General features: G+C 40.7%; 1 long non-coding RNA gene across 1 annotated transcript in view; it reads left to right on the top strand.

Moving 5' to 3' along the window:
- Positions 1-12,909, top strand: part of LOC107075498 (uncharacterized) — an 82,072-nt gene extending 69,163 nt beyond the window's left edge. The window contains exons 5-8 of the long non-coding RNA XR_001477019.2: positions 229-302; positions 9,819-9,912; positions 10,320-10,504; positions 12,532-12,909. This is a non-coding gene — a long non-coding RNA (uncharacterized lncRNA). The remainder of the gene's footprint in view (positions 1-228; positions 303-9,818; positions 9,913-10,319; positions 10,505-12,531) is intronic.
- The last annotated feature ends 1,641 nt before the right edge of the window (positions 12,910-14,550 follow it).

The following is a 14,550-nucleotide window of genomic DNA, read 5'->3' as shown; positions in this document are numbered from 1 at the left end:
ATTCAGTAATCTGTTCAGCTGAGACCAAGACTCCCCATATAGCAACACACAATTGGCTCAGTGGCGCTGCCTGTAGGGCTGGGTTAAGATGGCAGGATTATCTTACCTGCCAGTGAAACAGTGACTTCCCAGGCTAAAAACACAGTTGGGTCATTATATAGAAAAAAATAATAAGTGATCTGTAAATCGAAGTGTTAAGTGTTTGTTTTTCTGAATATTCTTTTACAGACTTCCCAGAGGGTGGTAAAAGAATAGGGTTGTCTTCACATGGGAGCTGGATGTCAAAATTGTCTTCAGAAGAGGTAGTGGACATTATTTCCACAAGGAAATTCTCAGTATTACTCCAGATGATCATACAGGATATTTGGTATGACCAAGTTAGAATTTCTAAATGTTGTTTTATCTGTCTCTTTGTTGCAAACTACCAGCACAGAAGAAAACGAGAAACCTAACAAATTCCCACCATCATGTGTGATGTAGTGTAACAAATATTGGTTCGTGATCATTTTCCAGGCAGTATTATGCTATGGAAAGTTGGTTGCTCTTTGCCAGAAATGTCCTGTTTTACGGAAATTCAAAATATTTGATGACAGAGCCTAGATTTGAACCAGCAATCTCTATATTGTGAATGCGTGAGTCCCCACTGACTGGAGGGTTTTGCAGCATAAAATCCAGTTAGAATGTGTTATCAGGAGCCAGGGTTCTTGCAATAGGCATGGTGCTTAAAAATGCATAGTGCTTAAAAATCACCAACTATGGCAGAAAAACAAGGAAAAATGACCACAGCAAGAATCTCAAAGTATAGAATGGACAGAAGTGGAAAACAGATAACAAAAAGAGAAATCCCTTCAGACAGGCTGTCCCGAACATGCTTAATCTAACACTGCGTTGTGAGGGTGGCTGTCCAGTCCTCTGCTGCAGGGGGCAGAGCGGTGGTTCTGTGGCTAAGGATCTGGGCCTGTGGCTGGAAGGTTGCTGGTCCAAATCTTACAGCAGGCAGAGGAATCCTACTTCGTTGGGCCCCTGAGCAAGGCCCTTAACCCCAACTGCTCCAGGGGCACTGTACAATGGCTGACCCTGTGCTCCCCAGGCCTCTCTCCCTATCTATGTGTCTCACAGAGAGCAAGCTGGGGTATGTGAAAAGATGAATTCCTAATGCAAGAAATTATATAGGACTGTTATGATGTTATGTTATGTTAGATGTGTGAGGAAAATAGTCAATGAGAAACATCGTTGTCAGCATTTTTGTAATGAAATAAAGCCTGACAAAGACACCGCAAATATCTGACAATAATGCATCCAGAATGCAGAAATTGGACTCCATCTTGTTGTAGGTAAGAGAAATGAACTGTCAGGCTGCACTGGCCAGAGTATCTTGTTCTCACAGTGCTGGCAGGAGTGCCACAGCCCTTTCTCATTTTGTAAAACAACTGGGTGGGCAGATAAGCGATCTAGAACAGCAAAAGGATTTAAGCAGAGTATTATTGCATTCTTTGCCTTAATAAGATACTCTCCCCCAGATCAGTTCTACTGACTGATTTTTTTTAATTTACATTTTGGATAGGGAGGTGGATGGTATCCAACAAATGGATTTTAAAGTGCAACTGGAACCAGTGCTTAAAAATGTGATTACTTGCAGTCTTTTAGCAAAATGTCTTTGCCTATGTTAGAATACAGTTCTTTAAAGACAAAAGCTCCGTGACTCCAAAGACACAGTGAGACAAAAGGTATAATGACAATGATTCAGTCTTCTTTTATTTTGCTGTTTCATTAAGCCTACTGACATGAGGGTTCACTTTGTCATTAAACTTAACATAATCCTCTTAAGTAGTTTAAGAAATAAAGTACACAAGCTGTTGTTCTTACATTTCTTTTCACGATAAGCTATTTCAGTTCAGGTCTTGCTTCCTGCATTGAGAGACTTTCTCAGAAATTATGCAAAACTTTCATAATATGTCCTATGCTTGTTTTCCAGAAGGTAAGTATTTAAGGTTTAATTATTTTTTATTAGTGTGGCGGTTCATTTTGGGCCATTGTTATAAACTTAGTGTTACTTCCAGCAACATTGTAGAAGCCAATTATTTGAACTCCAGAAATCCTCTGTGTATAGTTCCTCTCTGACAAATTATTTTAAATTATTGCCTCATAACATTCTCATGGTTTCATGAGTACATGTAGTATAATTATGATTTGACATTAATTATTTTAAATTAAAATGGGACCATATTTGATTTTTTTCCCCAAATCAGTCTCATGAACTGGGATTTTAGATCATTTTAATTTCTGAGACTTACCATAGATAAAAACAGCCATTACATTTTACACTTCAAAGCTCAATTCTTTCTCATACAGTCTGTTTATGATTATTTTATTATTGTATTTTCAGCCTTTTGTATTAGTGGGATTTTGCCTCTATAAGATTTTATGATAATCACATCCATTCTCTGTCTTTAATAGTGCTAAGTGCTTAGTCTCAGTTGGTGTGGCACTGTGTCACATTGTCAGGATGGCTGGTTGCTCATTTCAAAACCCTCCCTCTTGCACACAGCTGCTCTGGATGAGTAATTGGTGGAGACATTCCAATGAGGGAAAGGGCCTGGTGTCACAGGCTTCATGTGTGATTGGTCACTCCTCTGGGCTCATTGAGAGGCAGCTGGGAGGAAAAGGGCATCCGTTTGTGTTTAGACTCCTCCATGAGAGGAGAAAATATGATGAGAGGCTCAGGGAGAGATGATTACTTAAGAAAATACAACTGACGTCTGTACCAAGCTCCTGCACAGGTTGCTGGGTAGATTGTAAGGCTTGGTGTGTTAGGGGTGCACTGCAAAGGATAGGAGTGGGCCATCTGAACCAGAGCTGGAGCATCACTGAAGAAAGGACAGACCACTTACATGCAAAAAGCAAATGTGATGTTCTGGCACTGTTGCAATAAGTGTGTGCCAGTGCTGTCTTACCCATTGTGAGCTGGGGAGAAAAAATAGGAAATAACTTTAAGAATGATGTGGTTAAGGGCAATCTGGAGTGTTTCTGCCATACATCTCTTGGGCCCCTGAGCCTGATTCTGGACTGTGGTGTCTTCTGTATTTTTTGCACATGTCTGCATCCAAGTCTTAATCCAGGTGGACCAGATTCCTTACACCTTCTGCAACAGCTAGGCTAATTGGTTCCTCAGAACTGATCTTGTGTGTGCCTTGTGATGGGCTGACATCTAATCCAGTGTTTGCTCCTGCCTTGTGCTCTATGCTGCCAGGACATACAGTATACTGTATATACTAGGAGCTGGGTTTATGTGACCTAATAGAAATACTTTCAAATCATGGTGTATGGATTGTGACTTGTGGTGAAGATGGATTCCAAATTCATGGCTTTTCTCTACTATGTTCCGAAGCGTGCCATTTGCATCATGGTAACATCCACAGTGCCTGTAGTGCACAAAGCGAACGGCTGAAGCTCTCGCTATCAGTCAGCCTGAGCCCGTCAGGCACCCCTTCTTCCGGAATCCCAGACTCCACTTTTCTCCTCCAGACTTGGTGCACTAATAGATGGAAAATGGGATACCAGTTTGCCCTCTCAATAAACGTCTTTACTGTTTGAACCAACAATTCATTATTAATAATAAGAGAATTTATTCAATATATTCTTTGAAGCTTTGAAACATGCAGGCTGCTATACTTCCATCTATTTTCTAACAGTTCTGGGGGCTCACAGACACAAGCACACTCCCGCCAGGGCCAGTCTTCCCAGAAGCCAATCAACCCACTGCTAGGCAGTCTATGGGCGGCAGGAGGAAACCAAATCACTGAGAAAAAACCCACATGAACACAGGGAGATCATAAACTCACACAAATAGCACCCCAGGTCCAGAATTGAACCCAGGGCCCCCATCCTGCAAGGCAGCAATGATAACCACTGAACCACAGTGCCAGCTTGTAAAATCACTTGCTCAATAACTTTCAGAAACTACCTTGTCATTCTTTTTCACAATGAATTCATTTAGGCTTTTTTTCCATTGATCAGCACAAAACACTTTATAAAGTTAAATTGATCTTCCTAAATTAATTATAAATAATAAAACAGAAAATACTGGAAGTGATTGCATACCTGTGCATCCCATTTTACAATGACACACCTAAACAGGCTCTGTTGCAACCAAATGCATTTAGATGTCACATCATTTGCTGAATGATCCACCTGTGTGCAATCAGGGTGTTTCACACTAGTTTGGGATAAATGTACCTATCTCCTGCAATCTATTAGTACAACTCCCAACTAAAACTGCATCAAAAACTAAAGAAGACAAATTTTCAAAGTAAATCTGGGGTTATTGAAAAGCACAAATCAGGGGAAGGGTATAAGATAATTTTCAAGGCATTACAAATCCCCCAAAGCACAGTACAGTCCATTATATAATAATAATAAACTTTATTTTATATAGTGCCTTTAAAGGTGGCTTCTCAAAGCGCTATACAGGATGACAACAACGATAAATAAGAAGAATACACAAGATAAAACACAATTACAATATATAGAGGAGACAGTGGATGGTGGTACTAAGAAAAGCAGAGGGGTGAAGAATGGAACCAGTTAAGTAAAGGCTTTTCTAAAGAAGAGGGTTTTGAGTCTGGATATAGAAATGTAGAAAATAATGGCATGCCTCTGAAACTGTGAAGAACAGGGGCCTCAAAAACTGAGTATCCAGGTGAGAAGAGCACAAGCACTAGTCAGGGAGGCCACAGTCTTCCATGGCTGTGGTGGAAGAAACCATGCATTGTCCGGGAGCTTCGCAAATCTGGGCTTCATGGGAGAGTGCCAAAACCTCACATCAAATCTCTACTATACTGTACTTTGTCAGGAGACATATGGGACTCTGAGACCAAGTTGAAGACGATTACATGGTCTGATGAGATCTAAATTGACCTTTTTGGCCTCAGTGGTAAGCATTATGTTTGGCGCAAGCGTAACAGTGAACGTCCTAAGAGATGACATCCCTACTGTGAAGCATGGTGGTGGCTGTATCATGCTATGGGGAATCTTTGCTGCATCAGAGCCCGGAAGATTTTTGAAGATAAAAAGAAAATGGATACGGTAAATTAAAGAGAAATCCTGGAGGAAAACCTGCTGCAGTCTGCAAGCGACATGGGACTTCGGAGAAGAATGACCCGAAACATGCAGCCAAAGCTACACTGGAGTGTCAGTGTTCAAAATGTCAATGTTCTGGAGTGGCCCAGTCAAAGGCCAAACCTTAACCTTAAGAATCTGTGGCAGGAGTTGAAAATTGCTGTTCACCATTGCATTTTCATCCAACCTGAAGTGGTTTGAACTACTTTTGCAAAGAAGAAGCAGAAATGACAGTGTCCAAATATGCAAAGCAAGTAGAAAGTCATCCAATTCAATTCAACTTTATTTGTCATTATACTTACATGGGTGCATTGTATAGTGAAAAGTGTTTCTCATTAGTCACTCAGGTGCAATATATGAATAGAACAGAAGACAAGACAATAGACAGTAACACAATAACAATAACAGTGTAATAACATAACAGTGTAATCAAAACTGTGCAGATACGCAAACAGAGAAAAGAACACGACAAAAACAGTGCAAAAGTAATTCGGGGAACAGGGCAAAAATAATACGGTGATTAATAAATATTACAACTAGTACAGTTTTAAGTACAATTTCGGCTTACATTCAGTTGTCGTGTATGTACAGTAGTGGTTTTGGAGTACAGTCATTGTGGGTACAGGAAGAAGTTAGGAGAGATCATAGTATGATAGGAGGGAGTGGGGGAGTCACCAGTTTGAAGGCTCTGGGGAAGAAGCTATTTTGGAGTCTAGTTGTGTGTGACTGGAGCGTCTGGATCCTTCTGCCAGATGCGGTGCAGCTGCCATACCAGACTGTGATGCAGCTGGTCAGTATGCTCTCCACTGTACATCTGTAGAAGTTGGTGAGGATCTGTGGAGGCAGGCGTATTTTCTTCAGCCTTCTCAGGAAGTACAGCTGTTGTGCCTTCTTGATGAGACTGGAGGTGTTGAGTGCCCATGTGAGGTCCTTCTTGGTTCGGCACCAGTCTGCAAGTTGTTTTATCTCCTCCCTGTAGGCAGTCTCATTGTTGTCAGTGATCAGGCCTAACTCCCAGTTAAATAGATTATGATTCCAAATTAAAACCCAATAAAATGTAAAAACATCCAAAGGGGTGAATACTTTTGATAGCCACTGTACGTACTGTACTTAATGTTACAAAACTGTCACAAATATAGTACATAGAGACAGATTCTCTCAAATGTAAGAACCAGGCAATCTGTTTCTCCTTAAGTGCCTGCAGTAAAATATCCATATATAACCAAATTAAATACACATCAGTTTTGTTTGTGATGTGAGTGTTTCACTGTTTGAGCTTCCTTTCCCCCAGTGTGATATAGAGAACAATGATTGGCCTGTGTAGCAGGTTCAGTCAGAACTTCTAATTCCAAAACCTCTGACACCTAAAGAGTGGTTCCCTGTTGAGGTGAGTTTAACTGCACAGCATGTTCATTAACAACAGGGGAATTTACATGAAAATATTTAGATGGTCGAGTGCATTACTAGGAACTTCAATTCAATTCTGTATAGTTTTGGTAAAAAAATATTAGTACTGAAATCAAACCTACAAAGAGCATCCAAGTAAATTCATAGGCTTGAGAGAATGTCCTACACTGACCTGTTTAAAGAAATTACTCTTTTTAGTCTTGAACTAAAAAGACAAGGAACCTAATCCAAGTAATTTAGCTCCTCCAAAAATATTGATAATGTCAACTCGAGAGACGTCATGTAAATCAGCAGTGTTCACCGTCAATCAGCTAGTCTCTGCAATTGTCATGGAAGTGTCACGGACAGTTCTTTTCGGGCCCTATGCAGACGACGCAATCCGGATTTGTGTGGAAACACTGGGGAAAAAGTCATGCAGGAGAGGGTATGGAGACAGTGGGCGTGTCCAAGGAGTGCAGGTGTCCAGGGGAAGTGAGTCCGGGGCGAACAATCCATATAGCAAATCCAAACGGGTAATCAAAAACAGAGGCAAAAGTCCATGGCCAGGCGATCCATCCAGGGAGAATAAGGAACAGGAACCGGGTCGGAACCGGCAGGGGGAATCAGATACAGAAAGTTAAAATCATAATGGAGCCAACGCTGCAGGACCCGGGCTCTCACGAAACGGGACGTTCAACGAGGAACCTCGAGTAACGTCTATGTCTGGCTTTTAAGGTGGAACTAAAGGGGGGCTGGAATAAGGAACAGGTGTGGGGAATGAGGTAGAACAAGGAAGGGCTGGAGCACCCTTAAGAGGAGGAGTAGCGATCGTGACAGTAAGAGAAATTGAGGAAACCCCGAGCAACTGAATTACACCTTAGTCCTGACGACCGTGAGTAACTGGCCCATTTCAGAGTCAGAAACCCTACTGGACTTGCATCCAGGTTTTGAAACTGGGCTTGAGGTAAGAATAACCTGTTAACCCAGTCACTCAGCTCAGCTCCAGTAAGATGCTGGATTGATTGTTTGATTGTGACAATTCAGGAGGCTGGAACAAGGAGCAGGTGCACAAAATCAACTCAGAAGTGAAAGAGCCAGAGTGCCCTCAAGGGGGAGGGACTACAATCGTAACAAATTCAGACCTTCATGTACAGCATGTTACTTTTCCACATAGTCAGAACATTGTTCAAACTATTTAGCACAAATCAAAAAAATAAATGCTAAAGCTTTCAGAATGTAATACAAAATGACTGAAAAAAATGGTATGCTTGAGTCCACTGCATAGTTCAAACAAAACAATTCAGTCAAGGTGTTGAAATATATCCGTACATCTGTTAAATTCATAAAAAGAGAGAAGGCAAAGCTCTGAATCCAGTGTATCCCTGACTGATTCCTGTGGCAGAGAGAAAACAATGGCTGCTCGCAGAATTGATGGCAGTCAGACTCCTGCTGTAGTTAGAAAAGCCACACAAAACTGCTACAATTAGTATCTAGGTTATTAAATAAGACAATTATAATTGAAAAGCTTTTTATTAACTGTTACATTCACAGCAAACAATGGCAAAAACTCCCAGTTAAATAGATTATGATTATTCAGCAAGTTTATAGGTGAATAAGACCCAAGACTGGACGTTGAGGTGAATGAGCCCTGTGAAAAGCAGAGATTATCACTTGAAGTCAGGACATCCACAGATATCCTGGCAGGCTGATTTGAGAAATGTGCATGTTGTTCACAGCCACAGCCTCCTTTGGCCTGCCCTATGAAATCATGTGCAGTAGGTATTTGTGGCTGAAGGCTGCCATCCAGGAATCACATCCCAGAACAAGATAAGAACGCTGTATGTAATTAAAAAAAGAGCAGTATTTTTTTTAGTTGAATTTTTCCAAAATTACAAACCAGAGTTCATTGGCACCCACTTGTACTTCAGAGTTAAATTAGCCACAAGGCATGCTGACAGTTTTACAAAAATGAGCAAAATAAGGATTCAGTGTTGTCATTTTTAAAGTAACTGTGGTGATCGCTTGCTTGGCAAACATGTCACTTTTCCCAGTACTGGTTTGAGGGTGAAGCCAAATGACAGACATTGTTGATCTCAAAGTCTGGGAAACTGGAGCAGAGCAACTGGCCATGCTGAGCAAAACTGCCTGTCCCTCCAGGATAAACCTTTTCTTCCTGTGTGTAACAGAAATGGAGGGAAAGACAATGTATCTGTCATCAGTGAGCTGTTGCTTCACAAGAATTTGGCACATATCTTAAAGCATTTTCCGTCATACTAACGTAAAAGGTTTCATTCACCCTTGTGGGTAAACATCCTACTCCATAGAAAAAGAATTACACATGCACTTTTCATGCAGTTGTTCACAGGGAGAGCTGGACAGACTTTGAAAGATTTTCTGCTCCAGAATGAAATAAAGCAAAAATAAAAACCTCTTATCCTATATAAAATAAAAGATCCAAATAGAAGATCCTTATCTTATATTTCCTTTATTTTTTAACAGGACAAAAGAGGAAATGTACTGAATCACCCTGTGTACTGCACCTTAGTTTAATTTCAGGTTTTAAACACCAAAAACTCTAAAATTAATTATAGCAAAGATTTACTGTTTATGAAGTCTTCAGTCAACATTCTGAAAGGTAAACTTTTCTCATGTTTTGAGTGATATAGATAACAGATCTAAATATTTTTAAGGTGAACCTTTATACAGTATAGAGGTACAATTGGTCCTGTCCATTTCAGTAGCACCTCTCTGACCTGATAGCTATGGAAATTGCCCGCAGTGCAGAGCTACTGTCTAATCACATGCCATTGTAGTTTGACTCCTTCACTGGTGTTTTCAGTGGAAGCTTTGGGATGCTAAAAAACCAAACTGGCTGAAAACCAAAGCAGTCAGTCTGAGATTACTGCAATTTAGGGTCTCTCAAACCAGGCAAAAATGTTCACACATATCCTGCTTTCATTTGAAAATGTAAAGTTTACTTTGTGTTTAGTTACTTAATGACTATTTATTGTTAGACTCTATTATTGTTAGATTGTTGATAGTACATATTAATGACACTACCTTTTGAGATTAAATATTACCCTGGTTCAATCAATAAAGGATTTTGCTGGAGCAGACGTTGAGCACTAAGATCTGGACATCGTAAGTGTGATCCAGAGCCGTGGTGTTATCTCACAGTGATCAGAGTGACCAGGATTCCTGTCGGTCAGGGAGTCATGGTCTTACCATGCACTAGTGGGCCTAGAGCCGTACCAGAGCACTTAAGGCTGGACTTCTTATTATTGCAGTAATATCAGTGAGAGCTTCTCTTGCAGGGCTGACTCTCCTCTAACTCCACACTGAGTGTGCTCTCATGGAGGCTCAAGAGATGTACCCTGTAAGACGATTGGACTGGCAACTCCAAATTGGGTGGGTAAAACATGCAAAAGTAAAAATATAGGTAAAGGTTTTGAAATCAATATTTTGCCTTCTTTTACTTAAAAATACTTGATGCCCATTGTACTGTATGATGGTATAGAACCCATTGTGCTGGCTGTTATGGCATGTTGCCACTTTTTAGGGTGTCTGAAAGAGTGGGCTTCACCGAGCAGAAGCAGGGCAATATTGAAAAACAGAGCCCACTGTTGAGGTGACATATTATAGGGCTGGTTTAACATAGCTATAGTTCTGCACTATTTATTCACTAACCCTATAAAACAAGAAAGCACATTGCCACATTCTGTACACTGTATACATCTAAATTCTGAGACAATGTCCAGAGAATGGGCTTGAAGCCTTTCATTTCTTATTTTTACAGGCTTTTGTTTTCTTTGCAGGAGACACGTAGGGAATGATGCACTGACTTGGGATGGCTGAAAGCCCTCATTTTAAAGGCATAAAAGAATCTGGGTGTGTGGTTCTGTTGTAAAGCAAACTGCTGAAATCGCCGCCGTCTCCTTGCATTCTGCCAAGCCACGAACATTTTATACGATGGAAAATGCGCTAAGTTTATGGTGCAATGGTAGGATTCTTTTTTAATATGATTCTTATTTTAAATGGGGAGTACACAGTGCTCTTTGTCTAACCAACACGGGCAGCAATTATTTTTGTAAAATACAAGCAACCCAATTGGTACCCAATACTTGGTCAGTCAAGGGTCACATACTCACGTAACAGTTCCACGCCCGTTAGCAGGTCCGTCGTAGGTAGGAGAGTTCTGAACCCTTCTCAAAGGATTCACGGCAGACGCCACATTCAAAGACCGAGACAAACAGCACTTAGAAGCTGGCATGCTCTGTGTTGACATTTCATGAGACCTCTGCCTCTTATTATAGTCAATACTCAGCTCAACCTCATTCTTTGTTATTCATTCCTGAATATGTTAGAAGCCCATGGATCTAAAACGTTGTGCAGAACTCTTGGTTATTTCAATTAAATTTAATCTTTAAGGGTTTAACTTGTAACTCTTGTAATATAGTTTTGTTTTTTATTAAACACAATGGAAACCAACAATATGAACAGCAATGTAACAATATATACAGTATTTGTCATGCTGAAGTTTAATATTTAGTGTTTCCATCCTTGGCTTTTTTGTGGGAACATTTGCTTCTCTATGTTTGCTCATGTTTCCAGTGTATGACTGGAAATTCTACAAGTTTACGCCTGTGGGATGCCTGTTATTTTTCTGTCTTTCTGGCTAATCCCATATGGCCTCGATTGAATGCATGGATTGGGTTGTGATCTCACTGGAAAATTTCTGATTAACTTCATAAAACTGAAAGTAACCCAAGCATCTATCATGGTGCTGTATTGTCACACTGTGTCCTTGCACTGAGTGGAACATGTTTCCTGGAGGCAGAGACTTCAAGCTCCTTTTGACTGAATTAGTCCATTTGCACCATCTGTAAATATGATTTAGTATCCATTAAAGTCTGTAAAAAAGACTCCTAGACTCCTGCTTGGGAGAGCTCTACTAGGTTAGGTCAGTGCTCTGTTGCATTGCAGATGTTCACAGGAGGCAGCAGCAGGGTTGTTCAGGTTCAAATCCAAGACTGAGGGAGCCTGAAGGTCGGAGGGATAGGAGCTTTTCAGAGACATCTGAGGGCACGGTGAGAATGCAGGTGACTGATGTGCAGACTGGCGCAGCTGTAGAAGTCACAGCATGCTGATGCGGACGACACTGAGCAAACAGGTTGAGACAGGTTCTGGAGTCCGCGGTCCTGAAAGGGTGTGCTAGCACGTCCATTGCTGAGGACTGCCGCTGGTAGCTCTGTGAGGGAGTGCTTACTCAGTGGTGATTTGGGTTTGTACAGGGAGTTCGTGAAAATTGATAAATTGATTATGGGTGCCTGATTGGTAGGGGAGCCAAAAAGAGACCCAACCACCTCCCGAGAGCTCCTGGACGACTGTGAATGCTCAACGTAAACTGCCGTCAGCCCAGGTGTAACAAGATCAGCATGAACTACAAACCCATGACAAACTGCATCTTCTTGTTTCCCTGAGACTTTGCTGATTTGAACAGTGGAAATGGACCATCAATTCAGTCCTAGCTCAGACTTGAGATGACATTATGAATTATTTAGACCTCCTGGGTTAATGCAATTAGGATCGAAAAGGAGGAAAACTGACTATTAGAACAAAGACCTTTCAAAGTTAGTTTAGAAGTTAAAAGCAGCAAAAATGCAATGGATTTTGGGAATGAACATTAATTGCCCCTTTTTCTGATCAGAAGTCTGTGGAAGACTGGAGACGGTTCTTTCCAGACACTTCCTTCTGTTGTGATTGGACAGAGAACTCATGAATCTTCCTACTCAGAGTTCATATGTATGTATTTATCCACCCACATGTCCATTCATCCAGGAGACTGAGAGAAAGAGCACACTAACGAGACATGAAAACCTGGTGCGGTGTCCTTAGTTCTCCCAGCTGATTTAATAACACTGCTTTGTCAAAGGTATGAAGACAGCTGCAGAAAGATTGGATGTTTCTTGTGGTCTTTTTCATAGTATGACTTTCATACATCCATACATTTTCTAACTGTTTCACCAGATTCAGGGTCATGGGGGAGCCGGAGTATATCCCAGCAGGCAATGGGTGCAAGGTGGGATACACCCAGGACACCAGCCCATCACAGGACACACAGACAGTCACACCAGGACCAATTTTTTCAGAAGCCAATTAACCTACCAGTATGTTTTTGGACTGTGGGTGGAAACAGAAGCAACTGGGAGAAACCTGCACAAACCCAGAGAGCACATACAAACTCCACACAGACAGCACCCAAGGTACAGAATTGAACCCAGGGCCCCAGCGCTAAAAGGTAGCAATGCTGACCCCCGCACCACCCTGCCGCTCCTGGATGTTTCATTAGAATTAAATTTGAACACACTGCTGCAGGTGTAATTTTCACACAATTAAAATAAATCAATTTATTTTCACTGACCTTCCCTTTCTCTGACCTATTTTTTGTCAGAATCAGTTAAACAGTAGAAAAATATTGCAGTCATTTTCTGGAAGATATATAGTCAGTAAAATTACGTGCAGATTAGTAATGTTTATTGAGGGCTGTCAAAGACAGCAGTTTGGTTCTAAGCATGTACAGTTATTAAATTTAGTAATTTTCCATTTTGGCATATAGTTTTCTTTTTCTGAAATGTACAGTATTTACTGATTTCAGCAAGTTGGATACTTCTCAAGAGTTACAGAAAATCTACTTAACATGGGAGCTAAACTAGAGAAAGGCCATTTTCAGATATACTGAATCTGGTATTTTCCAGCTCATAGACTGGAACCTGTGGTCCATGACTGTTTCAGGCTTTGAGTGAAAAATGGTACAGTATGCTTTCTATCATGCATCACCAAAACTGCTAGAGAATGAAGACAGTTAGTGGTGTTGATAACTGAAATGGGTTGCATCTAGCTTTGGGCTGTCAGTGCACTTTGAGAGATCTGGGATCTTTTGCATTATGAGCTGACGTACTCTATGTACTGCACTGTTTACAGTATGTGCTCCAAGCAGAACCACAGTGACCTTTATTGTCGACCCTGTCTTGTTCACTGTCCAAGTGGCGCTGTTTTAATAAGAGTGTGCTGTATGGTACAGAGAAGTCTGAAATGATGTCTTGTCACTGTTTCTACGGCAAAAATGCCTGCTCCTTAAATGTTTAATAAAGTAGGTCAATTTTTTATTTAAGCTCTCAAATGCTAGGCTAGCACTTCCAATTTCTTGACACTCAGAAAGCACCATTAGCCCTGTCCATGAGGTTATCCAGTAAGTTGATAGCTACATTAGTCATATCTGAAAATCTAATTGAGCTCTCATATGGTTTAATCTGTTTTTAATATCTTGTAGTTTTCCCTTTCACATTAGTCTGCAGAACAGAAACGTAGGGCAGTATTCCCAGAAAAGGGCTATGCCAAATCCAGTTGCAATATTTTGAATGTGCTCCTGATTTCATTCAATAATGTATAGTATAACATCTTTCAGTAGAGCACTTTTTACTCTGGTCAATGCTATCATATCAGAGGCAATGAGTGGTGGAGTGTCTAGCCAGCAGTAATGATAGCATAGTTACTTGGAGCAAATCCTGCAGAAAGGTATGACTTAAGACACAAGACCTTTTTATTGTAAACCAAACTGGTTTCATGTTTTATTTAATCTGCTACCATATCTGCTATTCATAGGGAAAAACAACTTTCTTTTACTGTTGTGGTAAAGAACATGAAAACAGTGACATCAGCAGCAGCAGAAAGAGAAGACAATTTTCACACGACGATCTCTCCTCCCCAACAACACAGCTCAACTGAGCAGAAGATCTGCCCCACTGATGCGATGGCCAATGCAGTAAAAGTGGGTAACGAATGGAACAAACCTTAAAATAAATAAATATTTGTAAGGAGAAACATAGGCTGCCTGGTTTGTCTGAGAATAAATAAAAATAGAGCAACACAAACAAAAAATAAACATAAAAGCCACATAAAACCAAACTGCCACAATCCACCTCTTTTTCGCACAGATAGATGAAAAACAAGCATACAAGGTAAGCAATATTTATTATTTATCAGTCC

The sequence above is a fragment of the Lepisosteus oculatus genome, chromosome 25 (genome assembly GCF_040954835.1).
Source record: "Lepisosteus oculatus isolate fLepOcu1 chromosome 25, fLepOcu1.hap2, whole genome shotgun sequence".
In the NCBI taxonomy this organism is placed as follows: Eukaryota; Metazoa; Chordata; class Actinopteri; order Semionotiformes; family Lepisosteidae; genus Lepisosteus; species Lepisosteus oculatus.
The sequence above is the reverse complement of the archived record's forward strand: the minus strand, read 5'-3'. Positions and strand labels throughout refer to the sequence as shown.